Raw genomic sequence first — 14,401 nt, 5'->3', positions numbered from 1 at the left:
GAAGTTTTCTTCATAGTAGCTGGCATTGGGCTCTGCTTTGAATTATCAACACTGAAAACAGTGTTGATAACACAAAGATGTTTTAGCTATTGCTGAGCAGTGCTCACATAGAGTCAAAGCCTTTTCTGCTTCTCACACCAATGAGTAGGCTGGGGGTACACAAGAAGATAAGAGGGTACACAGCCAGGACAGCTGACCCCAACTGACCAAAGGAATATTCCATACCCTATGAAGTCATGCTCAGCAGATAAAGCTGAGGGAAGAAAAAGGAAGAGGGATCATTCAAAGTTACACTGTCTGTCTTCCTAAGTCACTGTAATGTGTGAGAGAGCCCAGCTTTCCTGGAGATGGCTGAACACCTTCCTGCCTATGGGAAGCGGTGAATGAATTCCTTGTTTTTCTTTGCTGGTATGTGCAGCTTTTGCTTTACCTATTAAGCTGCCTTTATCTCAACCCATGAGTTTTCTCATTTTCACTCTTCCTAATCTCTCCCACATCTCATGGGGGAAGGTGAATGAGTGACTGTGTGGGGCTTAGTTGCTATCTGGGGTTAAACCAAGCAGCACATTGAATGGTGGGTTTCCAGAGCTCAACTGCAAACTGCATTCAGTTTTTTGTGGCCTACCTCAGTTGCATTTCTAAATGCTTGAAGGTGAACCCAGGCTCCTGTGCTGGTTCTGTGACAGGAATTTATTCATAGGAAAGCTATAGAAAGCAGTGTTGGTCACCCCAGCTCTTCACAGGATTTGGTTCCACATGCTCAGCAGGATTGTCCTTCACCAGGAATACTGTTCTGCGTATATGGAAATAGTAACAGCTGAAGTATAAATGACGCCTTTCCAGTCTAGTGTGAATGGAGGAGTCTCACCATCTTCTGCAAATGAGAAATAGCTCTTTGCTCTGGAATTTTATGGAGTATCTGCTGTGCTTGCTGTAGCTACAGCCGTGAGAGGAATGACCCCACTCAGCATGTCGATAGCTTGGCAGCTGGATGATACGGCTGGAATTTGGGAATATGGAGAATCAGACCCAGCCCAAGCCACTGAGTTTGCTTCACCATCTCAGAAAACTGAAGAATTTTCCTGTGAAGCCATCTAAACTGTGAAGGCAAACACCAGTGTGTACATATTAGAAAGATAACAGACTAATCCCATCTAATCTGTTACAGACTCGGAGCATGTATAGGCCTTTCTGGCACAGAGGGCCAGTCTGTAGTGTTAGCTCAGTTAACTCCTCTTCCCCGTAACTTTTTTTAAGGACATACAGTAAGAAGTACAAGCTTTTTTAACCTACTTCAGGCACATAGAAATAAAATGAAAGTTAAAACTGAGGTATAGAGAGACAAGAAACTCAAAAAGTAGCCTCAAGATTCTTTAGATTTTATTTACAGAATTATTTGATTATAGAGGAATCAATTCTCTACAGAAAAGAAAAATCTTGCAAACCTGCAAGATGTGCAGAAAATCATATGAATTACTTTTATATTAAAGAAATACATTGAGATAACTATCTCCTTAAGAGACCATCCCTATCTTTGATACCACAAAATATACTAGGTGTTACTTTGTGGTTGAGAACTAATATATTCTAATCTCAGAGCATAATCACAAGGGAGTATTAATACTTTAATATTGGATCAAAGTGCATATTTTGAATTTATGATTGAGCCTTCTTATGCTTAACAGTTACTAAAGTGACTGTTGGTTCCTTGTAAGTCCTATACACCCTTTGTGCTTTATACAAATGACGGGGAGACCTTTTGTGATTATTCATACTGATTAACAAGTGAACGACTCAGTCATGGACTTAGGACCACGGGGACACCTACACCACTATGGAGCCACTTTTATTTCATTGAGCACCATAAAAGAACCGGACTTAGGTGCATTTATGCATTTTATGCATTAAGTGCATAAAAGGATTTAGGTGCATTATTTTCACTCAGATGAACTGGCTGTAAAGATTAATTCACAAAAAGCAGTTTCCATATAAATGTTTGATTCGCCATAGTAACTTAGTATAGACTGAGATTTTAGGGATAATGATGTTATTACATGGTAAAATTGCTAACTGGCCAGTTCATTTGTGGACAGATTGGCAGCCCAGCTGGGGGTAAATGCAATACTCATGGATGAATGGAAGTATCTCAAAAAAAAAAAAAAAAAAAAAAAAAAGGAATTGAAATGCAATTCTTTATTGAAATGCAATTCTTTATTGAAATGACAGCATGAGTAGCTCATTACTACATTATGATGCTTCCTTAAAAAAAAACAGCAGCCATCTAGATGCAGGAAAAAGAAGAAGCAAGCAGTGCAGCCTAAGAGCGGAGCCAGGTGGCTTCAGACTGTTGGAAATCTGTTCAGGAAGTGCCAGTGAAGGAGTCTATAGTTATAAGATTTTGTGTGAGATTCATTTGCCCAGAAGGAGCTATGGAGAAAAGCATATCGACAAAGCTAGAGTGCAGTCTTGGTTTTTTCTGGAAGAAAAGTGGGGCTTTGTTCATCTGACTACCATCTTGGTCTGAAATACTGATGAAGAGAAGGAATGGCAGACTTTTATTGAAGGCCTAAACCTGCTACTGTCTATTATAGTATTTGCTGGTTTAATTTGCAGTAAAATGACAGTTTTGATTCCGTTAGGATTTTACAGCGTGAAAATTAGAATGCCAATGATAACGTGTTTTAATACAGGAAGTTTTTTGTCTGGGAATATAAGCCCAAAGTAGGAAGTTGCACTGATGCTGTTAAAACTCAACCAAAGCCTGTAAAAATACAGTTGTATCTGCTAAAAAAATAAATGTCCATTTCTTGACTTGCATAAAAGCTTCCTTCAGCTATTCTCTGAGCATACTAGGTTTAAAGCAGTCTAAAATGAGCATGTAAAGATCACAGGAATAAGGAAATTCTCAGCTAGAAAAAAATGGTACACTGAGAACATATCTTGGGGAAAAACTGATTCTGCTGGATCAGTGATCTTTGGCAATCCCCCTTTGGCTTCTGATGGTCCCCCGGATGTTAATAGACGTTAATAGACATGGGAGGCTCCTTGAAATTCTTGTAAAGTTTTGCAGCCACTGAGGTTCCAAGAAGATCAGAGGACAGCAGCAATTAAACCAACTTTTTTTTTGTCTTTTTTTTTTCCGCTTGTGTGCTAAGGAGGAGTCTGATTCATCTGGATTGCACTCAAAACCACGATGTTTGGTTTTGAGGAATTAACCTACATGTGTGATCTTGAAAGTTATTCAGTTGTTCAGATCAGGGAGACCTGCCAGAGTACTCTGTGATCACTCTGATGGCATGTCTCTGTTTCCTTCTATGGTGAGAGAGGTTGCAGGGATGAACGGTGCCCATCCAACATCTTGGCATTTGGCCAGAAAGAGACTAGAGTATATATTGGGACAGACAAATTGACTGCTTTCCAAGCCTCGAGTTTGCATGTAACCGTAGTACATGGTGCTGTGGTAGTTGCTAGTGGTTATGCACAACAGTGTTTGGCATGGCTCAATTTACCAGTCCAAACAGCACCTTTGTCCTATTTCTGAAATGATGGAATACCCAGCCCAGGAGGACAATTTACTCTTATTTGCAGAATTTTCTGTACTGGGTTTCACTGGAGGAATGGAAAAAGTTCTCAACTCTGTTCAACAGGTTTAGTTAGTAGTCCTAACTCTGAAGTATAAGTACTCTTTTCCTGAAATCCACCAGCCATCTATTGTGGAGTGCCCCCTGACATGTTAGATGAGAAAAAGAGCAGTTGTTTATTCTATGGATACTGATGTCTTCAAGATACTGTAGTTGATTTGACTTCTAGGAAAGAAATTCTATCCCCACATTTGTTGTAAGATATTTCAGTATCCATAGGCTTCCAGTTACAAAGGAACAGGGAGATTTGTCATGACTTCTTAAACAGGAATATGAAAGGCAGTGGCGTGAGAACTCAGAAGTACTGGAGTTCATACTTCCAAGGAGCATATTTGCAGACAGTGTAAAACACGCTGTCTACAGCATTGTAAGGAGTTATAGTCACTGCTTTAAATATTTATTATTTCCCCAACTTTCATATGATTTTTAACTTTCGTCACATACTGCCCTGGTTTCCACTTTGGGTGAACAAGAAGACAATTATGCGCTACAGTCACCAAGCCAGGCAGTGTTGGAGGTAGGCAGACTTAAGCTGATACATCATGGTGGACAGCTACAGTGGGACTAAATGTTTATTACCAGACAAGACAACAGTGGCTAATTATGTCTAAAATATTTTTCTTTGCCAGTCATGAGATCAGTTTGGGTAGCCTAATGCATTTATAGTTACACCAACTCAAAAAAACCCCACGTTACTTTGCTTGAACAATTCTGTTTTCAAAGAAATAACATAACTTATCTTTTTTACCACACTTACTTAGTGCCTTGTTATATTCATATTTTGAGTCCAGTAATTTAGAAGTGATAAATGCCTGAGAAATAAATATCTCCCAGATTTGTTGCCTACATCTCTCGATTTGTGCTAGTCCATGTCAGTTTATTCACAGTAATTACAGCCCTAGAAAGTTTAAGGATAAAATGAGTTCATTTGGAAACAAAATACTGTGTAAGTGGGATTGGATATATATATTTAGTCTTTAGAGGGGAAACTGAGACTACTCCTGTTCAATGAAAAATTGTGATTTTTTTTTATATTGTGCGTTTAGTCTGAAGAGAAAGAGAGGTACAGTATCAGGTACAGTGGCTTGAGAGCCATGTTATATTATTCCTTTTCTCTTTTTTTGATGAAGTCTGATTGCATTAGGAGGACTAAAACTTACGTAGAAGTAAAAGTACTTCCTAGGCTGAGACCTCTGTCATCAAGAGAACCTATCATTCAGCACTTTTGAAGGTTTATCCATTTTCAGCATAAAGTGAGTTAAGTTTCTTGCCACTGCTCTGATATGGGAATGTTTTTAGAATTTGACTCACCTCATAGTTGGAAACCTTCATTTAATTTGAAGTCTAATATATTCATTGTTAATTTATGTATGTTTGTCTTGGGCCAAAGTTATCCTGTACCATAAATAGCTCTTTATTTTCTTTATTTATTCCCTGCTTTTTGATCCTGCTGTCCAAACTACTGGCAATAAATACACTTAAAACAAAAGAAACATGGGATCAAGGATGGAACTGATGGACAGGGGTGGAGCAGTTGACGTTAGCTACCTGGACTTGGTGAAGCATTCAACACTGTCCTGCACGAAATCCTTGTGTCTACATTGGAGAGACAACAATCTGATAGGTGGACCACTCGGTGGATAAAGAACTGGCTGGCTGGCCTCACGCAAAGTGTTGTGGTCAATGTCTCAATGTCCAGCTGGAGACCAGTAACGAGTGGTGTCCCTCAGGCATTGGTGTTGCGACTGATCTTGTTCGACATCTTTGTCGCTGACATGGACAGTGGGATTGAGTGCGCCCTCAGCAAGTTTGCCAATGACACCAAGCTGTGTGGTTCAGTTGATACACTGGAGGAAAGGAATGACATCCAGAGGGACCTTGACATGCTTGTGAGGTGGGCTGATGCCAGCCTTATGAAGTTTAACCATGGCAAGTGCAAGGTCCTACACCTGGGTTGGAGCAATCCCAGGCACAGCGACAGGTTGGGCAGAGAAGAGATTCAGAGCAGCCCTGCGGAGAAGGACTTGGGGGTGTTGCTTGACGAGAAACTTAACATGAGCTGGCTTCAGTGTGCGCTTGCAGCCCAGAAAGCTAGCTGTATCCTGGGCCGCATCAAAAAGAGTGTGACCAGCAGGTCGAAGGAGGTGATCCTGCCCCTCTACTCTGCTCTTGTGAGACCTCACCTGGAATATTGTGTGCAGTTCTGGTGTCCTCAACATAAAAAGGACATGGAACTGTTGGAACAAGTCCAGAAGAGGGCCATGAGGATGATCAGGGGACTGGAGCACCTCCCATATGAAGACAGGCTGAGAAAGTTGGGGCTGTTCAGCCTGGAAAAGGGAAGGCTGCGTGGAGACCTCATAGCAGCCTCCCAGTATCTGAAGGGGGCCTATAGGGATGCTGGGCAGGGACTCTTCCTTAGGGACTGTAGTGATAGGACAAGGTGTAATGGGTTAAAACTTGAACAGGGGAAGTTTAGACTGGATATAAGGAGGAAGTTCTTTACTGTAAGAGTAGTGAGGCACTGGAATGGGTTGCCCAGGGAAGCTGTGAATGCTCCATCCCTGGCAGTGTTCCAGGCCAGGTTGGCCGAGGCCTTGGGTGACATGGTTTAGGGTGAGGTGTCCCTGCCCATGGTAGGGGGGTTGGAACTAGTTGATCTTAAGGTCCTTTCCAACCCTAACTGTTCTATGATTCTATGATTCGCATGCAGTGGTCTCTGGAGTTTAATTTTTAGCACTTGGTTTGGCATGGTTTTGGTCCAACCAGCTGATGTTCTGCAGGCCTGAGTTCAGCCAGAGGAGGAGTACAAGCCAGGACCTATTTGCAGTAGGCATTTTTTTCTCCCCTCTTCTGAGGAAGGAAGAGTTCTGCTGTGTGGATGCAAACCATCCTCTGCCACTTACCCTGGGGCCAGAGAATGGGTCCAGGCTTAAAGCTGTTGTTTTGGATTGTCTCTTGTAATGTACACACTAAAAATAGTATTTGCAAATTATATTGGGGGTGTGGTGATGGAAAGGTTTGGTTAAACAGGTGTTCAGGAAATGCCCAACCACATCACCTGCACAGTAAAAGTCAACCGTAACTGGAATTTCCTCCCTTTAGAGGTTTGGGAAAGCAATCAAAACATTCTATTAATATGATAGAAAGTGAAAATTAAGAAATGACCTCATGTCGAAGTATTCTGTTCTTGACTAGAAGGTCCTCTTGTCCTGAAGCTCACCGAGGGAATGAGATCTCACACTTGTGCCAACAGGTGGTTATGGTGCATTCAGAAACTGTCTGCTCTTGTTATCCCTATGTATTACCATGAAGTAGAACTCAGCTAAAGCTTTTAAACCACTGAAGAAGGAAGAATGGGGATACCAGCAGCAAGGAGGTCATGGAGATCAGGGATTTGCTTTAGATATCCCTTTAAAGATAAAGATGAAAGGTAGAAAGTTAATGATTTTTCCCCACTTAAAAAGTCTCAGTGTGACTAGGGTATTTTCAGTGCAGCTGTAGAGACAGGCCCTGTTCAGAACTGGAGTCCCAGTTAGAATGATGAGAAATGTTTGATATTAGATTTGTGCAATAATTTAAAATCCCCAAACTGACTGTTCAGTTTACTTTATTATGTGTTTACTTGCATAACACAGAATTAAACTGGTTTGATTTGATTTGCAGTTTCATTAAGATGGCAGTACTAATCCACTCACAAGCCCTGAGCTCTGGAAGGATAGATAATCAAGAAATGGGAAGAGGTTTCCTCCAGCCTCACAATTTTGGAAATAATCCAAAATGAAGAGCTGTGACACGTACATAAGCCTGAGTCATTCCTCAGACCAGTTTCATGTGAGGTTAACCACTACATCATTCTTCTACTGGACATCAAAAAGATGCCACCTGTACACAGTGAAAGGATGATGTATTTTCCTGTTCTTTTTCCTTAAGTTTTTGTAAACAGTGGCAATTTCCACTGAATATAGTCAACATATGAAGTCATTCACTAATTTTAAAGAGTAGCTATAAAAAGGAAATCCAGGTCAGTCTGCTTTCATTTATGAAGTAATATAATTTCAAAGTATTATTTTCAGAAGGAGAGATTCATATAACAGCTCTTTCCTCAGAGTTTCCAGCTTTGGAGGATTATGCTTAATGACTTTCATTTTACTTTGAATCATGCAATACTGTCTAACAGTTATCATTCTCAGCTGTTTCAGAAGGATGATTTGCCATATTTTCTCCCTTAGTCCTAGGTTCAGTGAATGGTTATTTCTGAAAGCATTAGGAAATCAAGATAAAAAAAGAGGGAAAATATAATGCAGATATTTTTGTTATCAATTTAATTTTAGTCTTATTTGATTTTTCTGAAGTTATTGCTCAATTATTGTATTGCTATCAATTTCATAAGGTATAACTATCTTTTTTTTTTTTTAAAGAAACTGCCTTTCGATATCAATTATTTCCCTTGTGTTCTTTAATTATTGCAGAACTACCAAAACAGCAATTAGTATATTTTTGGTCCTTTATTATTTGTTGCATATCTAACACATATCTGCTTACCTTTCTCTAGATTAATAATTTGACCTTCTCAGGGCCTATTTATAGGAAAACCATGCCATGACTTAGATACATTCCATTCTCTATCTTTTATCATATTTTACCCTGTGGAAAAGAGGCTGAAAGGTATGTTTGCTCTGGTGGACAGGAGCCAAGCTTATATAGTGATGTGGACAGCACACTTCAGGCCAGTACTGGAAATGATGTGGTTAAACCTGACAGAAGCCAGCTGATAAAAAATGCTATCAACAAATTCTGCTGCCTGTAATGTCAGCCTTTCCCCAGGGGCTTTGGCTGTCTGTGCTTGGATGGCCCTTCCTCTTCCTCCTCTCTTAGACTGAGCCCTAGCCACCCCCCTTCTGTCCGTTTGTCTGTATAGGAGAAGGAGGAGTGTATCCTTGCCAACCTCTTGCTTCCTGGCTCCGGCCCTGAAATTGGTTGCTGTTCCCTTGGCAGCACATGATCCTGGAGCTCTACAGCTGTATGCTGCAGCTAGTGACAAATAGACAGATTTGGGCTGCCTGCTTCATCTTCTCTAACACATTTACTTTCTCAATGCATTCATTTTCTTTGTAAAATGAAACATTAGTTCTAAAAGGCAGAAATCACAAATGTGAGAAACAGTGATTTTCCTTAGTATTTGAAGTAAGACTTTTTCAGTGAAAAGAAGTAAATGAAATAAAGCAATATCAACCATGCTTTTTAATATTTTAGAGGCAATTATAGCTGTGGAAAAGGTAGATACGGTAGTTGGTCCACCATACAGCCTGCAGCAATAGAGAAGTTTCAAAGCTTGAGGCCCTCCTAAATTCTCACCTTTAAGAATGGGTTAAGAGTTCTGTTTGCCCTGGCTTAGAGAAGAGGTTATTCATTTTGAACACCAACAAAGAAGGCATATTTTGTAGAATGGAGTGTCTTTTTTTTTTGTGGAAATGGATAAAAATATCATGGTTTACTTGGTGTGGTAGGCCAGAGGCTAAGACATGGTTTTCTGTGCAGGTCAAGGATATAAAGGTAAAGTGGGAATAAGGTAATAATATTCACACAAGGATATGTAGACAAAAACTGTCCAGCAGCCAGCTTAACCTGGAATCAAGCAAAGTACACAGGACTGATATTCTGGATTGACCTTCTGAAAGGAGCATGGGGAAGAAATCATAGCTACATGGAGTTTAGTCAGTGTATGAAGGGGGTGATATGTTGTGGTTGTAGGAGAGAATAGCAAGCAAACAAGACCTGGAGACCAAGGCCACCTCTTGCTGTCCTGTCAGAAGAGGGCTAGTGATTATAACTTTCTAGTGAATGCTAGTGCATGAAATTCTGTAATCTGTGGTTTCCCTAATAAATGAATATACAAGTATGCCCCTGTAAACAGATATGTGATGTGTTTTTACAATGATAAGAAACATTTCCCACTCAGGCATTGCTGCCTTTATAATCTCCTGACTTTCCTTTTGACAATAGAACCACCTGATGTGATTTTTATGTGGGGGTGTAGTGGGTGACACAAAGGAGGGGAGGACAAAGAGATTTTTCTCTGGCCTGAACAAGGTATTGGCAAATGTCTTCGTTACTGTAAGGATCAGTAGGTGTTGTAAGTTCTTCATAAGTCATATGTTACCGTGCTGTGATTCAGGAAAAAGACCTCATTATATAGTAAAGGTAAGCTACAAATGGAATATATAATGTTGGAAGGAGCTGAGAATATTTTGTCTTTTTATAAGACAATACTGCCAACAAAAAGTCATCTTTCAGAACATGTATGGAAAAGCCCATACATTGATATTAAGAGTGACTGATCTTTTGCTAGTGCTATAAGGTAATCTAGATTCTCAGCAGCCTAGAACTCTTCTCTGTGTGCTTGCCTTTTGTCTAGCAGAGGTATGACGTGTCGGGTTTTGGATGTTTCAAACATGTTCAGGTATCTTCAAGCAGGTGTGCCTATTTCAGTCCCCTGAGAGGTTGGAAGGGTACTAGGAACAGAAGAACTAAGAAGAGTCTTGGAAACTGATTCTATCTCTGACCAAGGGAGGGGGAGGGGGGGGGATGGGAAGAGGGGGGAATGTTCTGAGACAGATTTAGTAATGGTCTCGCCTCTGTTCATTTCACAAAACCTGCACTAACTGTTGGCCAAAGCATGGGATTAAAAAGGACTGCACTCACTTTTAAGAAATCTGTTTTCGCAGTTGCCAGGTTTCCTGGGGTAAGTGGAGTATTGAAAAAAGGTTGCAAAACTAAATGTGTTAAAGCAAAATATAAATATATATTATAAAATATAAATATATTAATATATATATTAAAATATATACCTTAGTTATTAAAGTATTCTTATCTCAACCCGTGGGAGCTGCATTCTCTTTGATTCTCCTCTCCATCCCTCCGAGAATAGGGGGAGGGCAAAAAAGGGGGGGGGGGGGTAAAAGCTGTCTGGCTGGGGTTAAACCACGACATCATCCTATTGAAAGATTCCTTTAGCCCTCCGAAGTTATTTCAGGCAGTTCAGGATCTGTACTGGATTTTCTTGCATGGTAAACTAACGGAAAACCTTTGTATTCTCGATCTTTTCCAGTTTCTTTGTAAGAGAAATGTAAATGTACAAAGATATAGTATTACATATTCTATTCACTGCATGAGTGTCCATATATTTATGTCTAATTGCTATTCCTGTGTGTGTCACAATAATAAATTAGGTCTTTGGCCAGCTATTCCAGCAATTTCACTTTACTCCATGGAAACATTCATGATTTATATACATAGTCACATGATCAGAATTTGACCTTCTGTTTAGTTTTTTGTTATGCTGTATATACAATAACAATGTAATGAACTTGTGCCATTTCAGTGGCTGTGCTGACATAAACAGATGCTCCTGGAACACAGTAAAGATTCCTCAGCCAGATAAGATACTATAAATTTAGCTACTAGAGCACTGCAAGTGGTGATGCTGAGGTTTGGTTTTTAAACAGAATAGCTGTGTTAATCCAATCTGCATTGAAAGCACAAAGGAAGAATTTATGGCAATTAGGAAAAGACAAATGGCAGCATTCAGTTCTGGAATTCTGGGCCTACATAAGTGTCCAGTAACCACTTTAGGTCTTTAGTTTTCTTAGTTGTCAGAAAAGGAATTATATACAAGGGGAATTTGCATTCTGAAAGGAGGCTCCTCTCTGTCTCCAGACATACAGAACATCTACAGGATGAGTGGAAGCGGGTTTATAATAATTATACAGGAAGTTGGGAACAGCCTGGTTGCCTAATAGGTTCCATTTTCATTTTGCATTTTTCTTGTATCTGTGTTAAATATTCAAATACCTCCTCTAAGGCTGCTACAAATATTTAGCTGAGAAAAATGTATTTTCCTTATTCTTATGAAGCTCTTCTTTTAGTTTGTCTAAATTGAAAGTGCAAAAAATGCAGTTTCTTTTCTTGAAATTGTATTCCCCAGGAAAACTTTAACGACCTGCTAAAATACTAGCTGAACATGACCAACCTGAAAGTGAATCTGTTCTGCTCTGCAGAGGTACATGCAGAACTGTAAATGCCCTGAAGCTTTAAGGGCCATGATATAAGGAAGTGGAAGGTGAAGAAGAAACATGGGTTTATTGTCTCTGCTTTCCAAACTCAGCAAAGCACAAGCTTCTAATGATGGGAAAGAAAAGGAAACAGGATGGACTTGGATTTCTGGAATGGTAGTGGCAGTGGCTCATTTTCTGCTGTGGAACAGAAGCTAGCCTTAGCTGCTAGCTATTCAAATGAGACTGGCAGCTCAAGCTCAGTTCTGCTTGTGTGCTGGAATATTGACTTTAGGGATTTTCCCTGGACATAGCACTTGATTTACTGGTAAGAAAATTCTCTACCCCCTCCTCCTTTAAAAAAAACAGGTAATTCTCTACAGAAAGTGTTACCATTATACCATATTATATTAATGTTCCAGAACTTAATTAATGGTACATGTACTGTGTCTGTTGAAACCACTTACATGTACTTGATGAATTAATTGTATTGAATGTCTAATATTACATATCCATCTACTGTTGCTCCTTTCATTTAATGTGTGGGACAGATGCATAAAGAGATAAAATGTCCTGATTGACCAATGCACAATTAAACATCAGATTCTTAGTCATTGCTTTTGCATCCTAAAGATATTTTAATAAAAGCAGGGTAGCATTGGTTTTACTATTTCAGAGTCTGGAAAATGCAGGCCAGAACAGCTGTAATCTCTGCATATGGTTTAAAAAGATAACTCAAGCTTTGTAATTCTGGAGGTTCCTTATATAGTGACACTTTGTATTAGTGTTTCTTGTGGGAGCCGGGATAATAAAGACGCTTTGCCCAGAACATAGTTTCCCTCCCTGTGTGTGTATTTATAATATTTAATCCAGTCTCTAAGTATGCATCGCTCACTACAAACAAAAAAGTTAAAGTATGTTAATTATCACAGAGATTTATTAGTGTTTTTGAACAGTGAAAGCAGACAAGAAGAGGAAAATAGTCACCTTATAATAGGTATCCCCATGAAGCAAAGCTGAACCCCATTTTACAGTTTTTGAAACAAGGAGCATTTTTATCACAGCAGGTGTCCAAGAGCAGAATATAACATAAATGTACCCAAAGGAATTAATTGCTTTGTGTGTCAAATGCAGTTTGAAATGCTTCCTGAGCATGGAAAAAGTGTTCTTTTGCAAAAGATTATTAAATCAATGCGTTTTAAGTCTTGCCTGTATGTTGATACTCATATATTTTGTTTTTAAATTTTGAATCCTATATTTTGATCCTGGTGTAGAAATTGAGATTTTAAAATGCGAAATACTAAAATTGACATTTTAAATAATTCTACTGAGGGCTTATATTCAGGTGGCCTAAATTCCAGTACCCAGCCTTATGCTTATTTCAGAGTGCTTATCTAGTAGGAAAGACTTGTCATATATGGGCTATAAACCAGGTTAATCTTTAGCCCTGCTTGCTGTTAAATTTGGAATTAGAAACCTCTCAGACAGCAAGGAATGGAGGATGGGTGTTTGTTTCTATACTTTTCAACTTTAATTAATTGGGAGTAATGCTTATGTAACTATTATGTGGCTGTTCAGCTTCTATTAAGAGTAAACACATAAAAATTTATTGTTTTAGATCCTTGAATTATGATTAAAACTCAGTTCTGGTATAGAAGTAGGTTAAAAATCTTACTACAACGTAGCTGTTATGTGCACTGAAATGGGAAAGAAAAGGTGAAAGAAAACATGTTTCTTTCCACTTAAGCCTGTAATACCAGACCTCCTGAGAAGGATCATGTCAGAAATTCACTCAGAAAAAATAATCACCCGAACATACCAGCTGTCCATATTTAGAAAATAAAGTGTTCTCACATGAATATGCTCTTTAAACTCTGCAGTAATTACAGCATGGGAGCAGAGAAGAAAAGGGAGATTCAGAAATCCTTCTCCTAGAGCTGCAGATGTCTTCTTATGAAGCACTGGGAAAATGATTAGAAGCCTGATTTTAATGGCAAAATTTTATAATAAGGAACAATAAATTTTGTTCATACTGTCTTTCAAGATGCTTTATTCATGAGGAATTTTAAATTAAATACTATTATTTGAGGCTGTTCCTACTGAAAATTTACTTCCTTGACTTCCATGGAAGCAGGATTAGGCTAATAATATTGATTTTGTTTGCTCTAGTGATCAGGTATTATCATTTATTTGATTGGCTTTTGGATCAGGCCTTAAGCAGCTTTCAGATTTGCACTAGCTGCAGATGTGGAAGAACGACTCTGGAAATCCACTGCTCTTTTTTCAGTATCATGGCAAGAATCAGTGAAAAGACACTTAAGGGGTGAATTACAACATTCTTTTATTTATTTTATATTTTCCAACTCAAAAACCTCCCCTCAGGTACCCCAGAAGAAACACTGTTAGAAGTTCTGATGAAAACAGTGTGATTAGTGTCATATTCTAAAGTCAGCTTTAGGAAACTCCTGATTTATTTCTTGGGAACTCCATGCTTGTTTCTTCCATCCAAGGGATACCACCAGGGCTTCTAAAACCTTTTGAGAGAACTATTGTGCCAGAGGCATGTGTGATTCTTTTCTAATGACTGTTAAGTCAGGAGGCTTCCTGGAATTAATGGAATGGCATCCTCAAGCTATGGTGCTCTTTGTGCTTCCTCAGTAGAGAGCTCCTGCATGCACAGCCTGGCTTTCCTATTGCAAACCTAAA

Source organism: Neopsephotus bourkii, unplaced genomic scaffold, assembly GCF_033783945.1.
Source record: "Neopsephotus bourkii isolate Nb327-2 ecotype Australia unplaced genomic scaffold, CSIRO-AGI_Nbou_v1 NB_1493, whole genome shotgun sequence".
In the NCBI taxonomy this organism is placed as follows: Eukaryota; Metazoa; Chordata; class Aves; order Psittaciformes; family Psittacidae; genus Neopsephotus; species Neopsephotus bourkii.
Note: the sequence above shows the minus strand (reverse complement) of the source record.